We start from the raw sequence: 7,723 nt of genomic DNA on the forward strand, positions 1-7,723 counted from the left end.
CCCCCCCCCCCGGACGGAGACTTCGCCCGAGTTCCTCTTGCTAATGGACGGTATCCCTGCGCGGGAGGGAGGGAGAGCCGGTGGTTGGTGCGACGATTAAAAAATCGGAGTACGACGGAGACAGACGCGGGGAGGGCCGGAACGGGGACGGTGAAGCGGATAAAAAGTTCGATTGGCCGACGCGCGTAAGAAGGGAGGGGAGGGTTTCGACCGTTGGTACCTCAGGTGCGCGTGAAGAACGACGGAAGTCCGGCAAGTTAATTATAAGATAAAACGAACGCAGGGGCGGGTAGACAAATAAGAAGTGGGATCCTCTTACGGAGCAAGAGCTTAGCGGAGTGAGCAAAGCGTCCCTCTTGCGCTCACGTTCATTCATTCGTACGCGTTTTCGCCGGGACGGACAAAGGCCGCCGGGACATCCGGGACAATGAGCGACGAAAGGTGCCGTGAATTATAATAATGCGATACGCGAATAATAACGACGGAGCCGCCGTTAATTAGACATGCATTTGCACCGCCGCCCGCGCCTCTCGGCCGCCGTGATTCGCCTTGATTGCTATTACACGAGGTGTACACGTCTCTCTGTGGTGCCGCATTTTCGAACGCACGACAACCACGACGACGACGACGACGACGACACGGTCGTTGCGTCGCATCGCGTCGTGTCGCGTCGCGTCGCGCCGCGTCGCAGCCGCAATGCAGCGCGCAACCCGGCGAGAAGAAAAATCGTTCGCCGGCCGCCGCCGAAACTTCGGTGTCTTCCTTCCTTCCTTCCTTCCTTCCTTCCTTCCTTCCTTCCTTCCGTCCTTCCGTCCTGCCTTCCACCCTTTGCCCTCGTTTGCCCTCCTGCTCACCTCGCACCGGTTGCTTCCGCGGCGACCGCGCGGCTTTCGATAAACTTTGCGGCAGATTTTTTTTTACCGGAGAAGAGCGACTCGGTGTATCTTTGGCAAGTGGAGAAACGGTTCGATTACTATTACCGGATAGTAGGTTAATGCCGCTGTTAAACTGTCATTACCGCCGAAAGCTCTCTCTGTTTCCGCGCGCGGAATAATTTACGATTGATCTCAATTCTTTTTTTACGCTGGGTTTGCTCCTGTTTTTTTTGCGGACACAATCGAACGATCCGGCGAATTATTATTCGAGAGGCACCGCGCGTTTTCGCCGATTTATCGGCCGACGAAATCGCGTTTGCAGCGACGTAGGAAACGCTCTTGAAACGCGGCCGCTCTTAAGTGCTGATTTCGCCGACGTCGGAACGTGACTTCGCAATCGCGAAGACGCTTCGGGCGTTTATCCACGTAAGATTTCGAGGCGACCGGTGTTTATACCGGCGTTTTAAACACGCGACGTAATACATTTAATATTGATGCGAAAATTGCTTTCTCACAGAAAAGGAACAAAATACACCTCAAGTTGTTTAACATTCTTGATAGCCTTCTGAAATTTCCTAACTGTCGTCGACGATTGTTGTGTGGAGGAAACGATTTTGACGCTTGTTTACAAAACCCGGAAAGCCGTCCGGAAGCAACTTGCAAATTGATATTTTCTACCAAATAATTTGACTGGGATCAAAGTCGAAGTACAATAATTATTTAAATTGCGGCCGACGGTGCAATGAATATCCAGCGACAATACAGTGTTATGTATAATGCTTTTGTGCAATTCGTTCGAAACACATAAAAAAACTGGCGTAAAAGAGAATCGAGCGTGGCCTGAAAGATTAATAAAACTTTGCTCCAGATTCTCTGCATAAATCTTGAATAATTACAAGTTATATATAAAGTAAAACTTAAAGATTTTTTTAAAATAGATTTTTCTCTTTTTATAGTGAGACTATCTAGTAAAAATATTCCGGTAGATAAAGTGAGTTTTACTATGAATTAAGTTTGCTTCAACGTAGAGATACACCTGGAGTGCGGCACTTCTTAACGATATTATTTAAAGACAAATTTTTTCGCAACAAATTCTTTCCCTCTTCTAAAATGAGAAAGGAAAAGATGCAGAGGCGAAAGAATCACGCGACACTCTTCCATATTTTCTGCCGATCGCGACGAGGCTCCGGAATTCTAGACCCTTTGTTAAAACGAACGAAAACGGTTGACGTCGATCTTGCCGCGTCCCGTCCGTCGACGAGCAATTCGGCGGGGGTCGAATCGGTGAAATGCATAATTGTGGAATCGAGCGTAGCCGGGGCTCGGTCACCCCGATATTTTCCGTCCGATCCTGATTGGGCGCGCGAACGGGGCGCCCGGCGTGTTTGCGCGTCCGGCGTTTGCTCTCCGCGTAAATTTGCTCTTTCGCACTCCGCCGCTTCTTCGCCCCCTCTGCCCCGCCCCGCCCCGCTTACTCACGGGTCCAGTGGGTTTTTTAACTTTTCTAACTTTCCGCTTTTAGTTAGGTCGATTTTCGCGCTTTGCCGAGCTTCCCGGCACGGCCGAGCGATCCCGATCGACGTTTGTTCCGCGCGGGGGACAGTTCCCGTCGACGCTGCGCGATCGGATTGAATCGATTCGGTCGCGCCGGTCGCCCTCGGCGAGAAACGTCGCGATCGACGCGATAGGGATGAGTTAAGGCTCAAACACACGAAAAACTTTAGCAGTAAGACTAAAGGCTTAAAGCAAGTGAACCAATAAAGGACTAAACACACGAGGAAACTTAAGACTTAAGGGAAGTGACGAATCACAGTCGAGAACGGAAGCAGCCATTTTGCAACTTGAGCAGCGCTGAAAACTCCGATTGGTTGAAATTCTTACGTCTCGAGTCTTACTGCTTAAATTTTTCGCGTGTTTCTAGCTTAAGACCCTAAACACGCGAAACAACTTAAGCAGCAAAATATAAGAAAAATGACCAGTGCAGTCGAGAACGGAAGCAGCCATTTTGCAACTCGAGCAGCGCTGAAAATTCCGATTGGTTGAAATTCTTACGTGTGAAGTCTTATTGCTTAAGGGGATGCTGGAGTGATTTTGCACTTTCGCACCTTTTGCACTTAAAACTGTCTGTTTCGTGGAAAGATTTGTGTAATACACAAATTAAATGGCACGTGTACAGATGATCGAAAGCAGCTTGCTATTCCGGCTAAATTAAAGAACAATATGACATCACTGAAACTAAATTTGTAACTCTAATAAAAAATAATAGTGAGCAACACATACATACAGTACATGTAGTTGCTCACTATTATTTTTTATTAGACTTACAAACTTAGTTTCAGTGATGCCATATTGTTCTTTCATTTGGCCGGAATAGCAAGCTGCTTTCGATCTGTACACGTAAGCCATTTAATTTGTATATTACACAAATGTTTCCGTGAACTGACAGTTTTTAGGTTAGAAAGGTGCAAAAGTGCAGAACCACTCCAGCATCCCCTTAAGGAAAGTGACCAATGACAGTCGAGAACGTAAGCAGCCATTTTAAGACGTAAGCAACGCCGAGGATTTCGTATGGTTGATATTCTCAACAGTCTCGAGTCTTACTGTTCAAGTTTCTTCGTACGTTTGGGCCTTTAAGCTGGACCAATCGGGACTTTCAGCATCCCTTACTTCCCTCACTTCCCTCAAGTCTTGAGTCTTGCTGCTAAGTTTCTTCGCCTGTTTGGGCTTTAATGAAATCATCGACCGGTGCAACCTGAGACGAAATCGGACATTTCTTCAGTCTTTCGAGCCCAATGATTAAGTCGATTTCGAGCGTTTTTCCCGGCGCCTTTCCGCGGATCTTTTCTCGCCGGCGGGTAATCCAGCGGCCGAGCGAACAAGAACTCGAACGGACCCGGTCGTTCCCTCGACGAAGCGAACGGACGTCGTTCATTCGTGTCCGCCCGCGTTCGCTCGCACGAGCTGGCTCGCGGCGACTTCGACGAGGAGGCGCGAATAACGTCGCGAATCCCGCGACTCTCGGCGGAGGTAAATTATCCCGGCGGTGCCCGAGCTGGTTATAAGTTTAGATAAAAATAGAGGATACCTCGGATACACGCGGGCGCGAATACACACGTACACGTGTGTGTGTTGGTATAAATAATAGCAGGACACGATCGAACGTAACGTATTAAAGTATTTACGGAGGCCTGCGGTAAAAGAACGATACTCCGCCGGGGCGGTGAGTCGCTTCGCGCTGGCTGGCATCGCGCGCGCCGCGCCGGCTCCCCGTTCCTCGTGCGAGGACTTTGGGGAGAGACGCGGCGACCGACGGCGACGACGACGACGACGACGACGACGTGTCGTCGTATCGCCGTCTCGCACAAAGCGCCGCACAAATTGGACAGGAAATTAGACCCGGCTCTTCCAATAGAGCGAAAGAAAGGGCTCTTTGATGTAAAATGTTTTCTTACCGTTTCGACATCGGCGAAACGTCGCCACGGTCGACGTCATGGTAGTAAAGGGAGGACCAATAAGAGCCTGAATGGCCCGAGCCGCCGCGTCGGCCGGTCACAAGTCTCTCCCGCGAACTTTTATTCTCTAATGGACAGCGCTAATTTCGCGGCGGGCAACACCGTGGGGAATCGTATTCATCGTCACCGGGAGATGCCTCGCTCCTTTCCGCGCCTTCGCCCCCCCCCCCCCTGGAGTCGCTCTCGAATTTAAGCAGCCGGCTCTGTCGGCGCGCGTAATTAATTGCAGCGGCTCGCGAAAGAGTCGCCGTTTCCGCTCTACTTCCGCGAGTTTCTAGAAAAAAGACGGGAAAAAGTGTGACTTTTTTCCCCCCCGTTTTAGCGAACGGGCACTCCGCTACCATATGATGGCCTACCAAAGGACATCGAGCGAGGTGCCAAGTGTCACTCCGCGGTAGCGCTATTATTCCCACTTTGTTTCAGCGAAAACAAAGTAGGCAGGAGGGCAATATCGGGTGCGAGCCCGGGGCTCGATCGCGAATCCTTTTGCTCCAGCGCGAACTCGCGAAAAGCGAAGCGTTTCACCGGCGACTTCAATATTTGCCAAGGGAAATTTTCACTTTTCGCGAGTTCACGCCGGAGAAGATTTTCACGTTTGCGGAAGAGATTCGCGATCGAGTCTCTGGATAGCTCGGCGGGATAAGCGATCGAGTCGCCCGGGAGGTCGCGGGATCAAATCCCGGCCTGGTCCTAGCCCCGTTACTTTTCTCGCCGAGAAATTATTAAGCGGCGCGCCTTAGCGCCTATACCGCCCCGAAGACACAGCCCTATCTATTATCGTGGACGGCGGCGGCGGCCTCGTCGTCAGAATCTCCGCTCCTGATGCGTCATTGTTTATCGCCGTCGTCGTTACTTATCATTCTGTTGCAGAAGCTAATCGGATTACGGGCGAACGATCGTGACCTAAAATCGATCGCGTCGTTTCGCGGTACGCTGCTGCATAGCGGTTAATTATTCCACAACGGGGACGGGGAGGGGGTTACGGGCGAGGGAGGGGGCGGGTAATGGCGTGGGCTTTAATCGACACGTTATCCGGTGTACCGTGTAACGCAAAAAGTTTCGCGGGAATATACGAACGGAGGATCTCTCTCTCTCTCTCTTTCTCTTTCTCGCCGTTGAACGCGAAGAAACGGACACTTCTAGCCGCGCTCGCGTGTCCGGTGGAAGAAAAAAAAAGAAAGGAAAGAAATTAAAAGTGAGTTCGCCCGATGCGCGGCCAGGCGCAAAACGCACGTTAGTCCGCGAAGTTTTTTCTCGTCCGATCAGAAACCTCGCGTCTGTCGCGAAACTGTCACCTGCTTGACGAGGGAGAAAAGAGCGTATTAAAGGTCCGCGATTTAAACGAGCGCGCGATCCGTTCCTCTTATCTATCGCAGTGCCGTTGCCGGGGACGGCCCAGTGGACACGCGTAGTGTACTACTTGAGATGATATTTCGTGGGATTTCATTCTGACTTGTTCACAAGCACCGAATCGACACGTTGCGCGCACAGAGATCGTGCGAGTCGGCGAGCCTCCAGTTGCACTTTTACACACACCCGGCGGAAACGGACGAATAAGCGGGGAGGAGAATTTCGGGCCCTTCGAAAAGAACCGTCGGAAACTCAGCTCGCCCGCGCGTTCTTGTCGAATCGTATCCCTTTCAAGGATCACGCCGCTCCTCGAAGCTCGCGTCGAGATCCGCAATCCGCGACGAAACTTTTCGGAACGTGTATCCCCAGCGCCACGTACTACCCTTCCGTACACGCGCGCGTACAACGGGACGTGTATACACTATAATAACGCGCTTACCCTGATTATTCGAGTGTTTCCCGTCTTACGCACAATAACCGTCGGATTATAGATCGCCCGAGGCGAGCGGTCGGTCGAGCGGGGCAGGAAAGAAGAGGATAAAACGAACTCGCAGCGGAGCCGAGGGGTAAACGCGGAGACGCTTCGGCGTGGATCCCGCGATCTCCGACGCGATTCGATCGGAGGTGACGAAAACGCGGAGAGAGCGGCGGCGAGAGGAGGGCCGGAGGGAGGTGCGGAGGTGGCGGAAAGTTTCCCCCGACAGGACGTCCCCGAGGCCCGGCGCGGAAAATCAAGGCTCGGCACGCGAATCGGCGTCGATTTCTCTCTCGATTTCGATCGCGGTCGCACGCGGAACAATCCGGCCCCGCGCGAATGCTCCGTGTCAGCCGTCAGCCGTCAGGCCACCCCCCGCCGCGCGGCTGTCATCTACGCAGCCCCACGCAGATCCAACGCAGCTCTCTCTCCCGGTGCGGCTCTCTCGCCACGCTACCACCGCCGTCGCTACGACGACAGCCCACGGCCTTCTGCGTCGCGTTTCGCAGGGGCCGCGCGCGGAGAAGATAACGAACATAATGAGAGCGGAGGTGACACGAGAGAGAGAGAGAGAGCGGAGGAAGAAACAAAGTGTAAGAGGAGGCGAGGCGAGGCGAGATCGGAGCGCGTGCAGAAGCGAGAGACTTTTACGCGAGCCCGCGTAATAAAACGAAAGAGAGAGAGAGAGAGGGATAGGGGACAAGAGAGAGAGAAAGAGAGAGGGGAATCGATCTTCGGCACACGGCACAGGAGAGGAGAGAGAGAGAGAGAGAGAGAAAGAAAGAGAGAGAGAAAGAGACACTTACGGCTTCCCGCGGTGGAGCGGGGTAGCGTCCGTTCGTCGTCGTCCGTTGGCGAAACGTCGTCGTCAGCGTTGACGAGGGGGAGAGAGAGAGAGAGAGAGAGAGAAAGAGAGGGGGGAGAGAAGGTGGAGAGAAAGAGAGAGAAGGGAAGCGAGAGCGAGAGCGATCTCCTCCGCGAGTGTCGTAACTCTCCCGTTTACTCACGAGCGAGATCGAGTCACAGTCCCGAACACCACTGGCGCGCGAGGAAAAAGCACCCCCGAGCGCGAACTATCCTCTTCTTCTTCTTCTTTTAGGCCGGCTGTCCGCAGCGGCGAACTGCTGCGGAGGCTGCGAGCCGCTCGCGGACGGTGAGGGGGGAAAAAGAAAGAAAGAAAGAGAGAGAGAGAGAGAAAAAAGAGACGGAAAGGAAGAGAGCGCGAGAGAGAGTCCTCTCCCTCTCTCTCTCTCTCTCTGGCGTTTTCTCGTCTCGCGTTCCTCTCGCGATTTTACATCGACGAGCGGGTCGGGAAACACCAATCGAGCAGGCCCCACAGCGGTGACGATGACGGTGGTGCAACGACGTCGCGACGACGACGACGACTACGACGGCGATGACGACGGCGGCGACGACGACGACGACGACGACGACGACGAGGGTTGGCAGCGGCGGGACCAAAGCGGCGAAGCGCAGGAGGAGAGAGAAGTAGGCCGGTTAACCGTTCAGGC

The 7,723-nt window shown here is 53.0% G+C and overlaps 1 protein-coding gene across 4 annotated transcripts in view; it reads right to left on the reverse strand.

Annotated features, from left to right (window-relative positions):
- The window catches only part of LOC105567512 (acetylcholinesterase-like), a 36,591-nt gene extending 28,868 nt beyond the window's left edge, over nt 1–7,723 (reverse strand). For 3 of the 4 annotated variants that reach the window (XM_012022437.1, XM_012022436.1, XM_012022435.1), the window contains exon 1: nt 7,019–7,723. The gene's annotated coding sequence lies outside the window, so the exon portion shown is untranslated. Of the gene's footprint in view, nt 1–4,327; nt 4,594–7,018 lie in introns of those variants that run through there. The other variant, XM_012022438.1, reaches the window with a different exon arrangement.

This window comes from Vollenhovia emeryi, unplaced genomic scaffold, assembly GCF_000949405.1.
Source record: "Vollenhovia emeryi isolate VEMERY1.0 unplaced genomic scaffold, V.emery_V1.0 DF939137.1, whole genome shotgun sequence".
Taxonomy (NCBI): Eukaryota; Metazoa; Arthropoda; class Insecta; order Hymenoptera; family Formicidae; genus Vollenhovia; species Vollenhovia emeryi.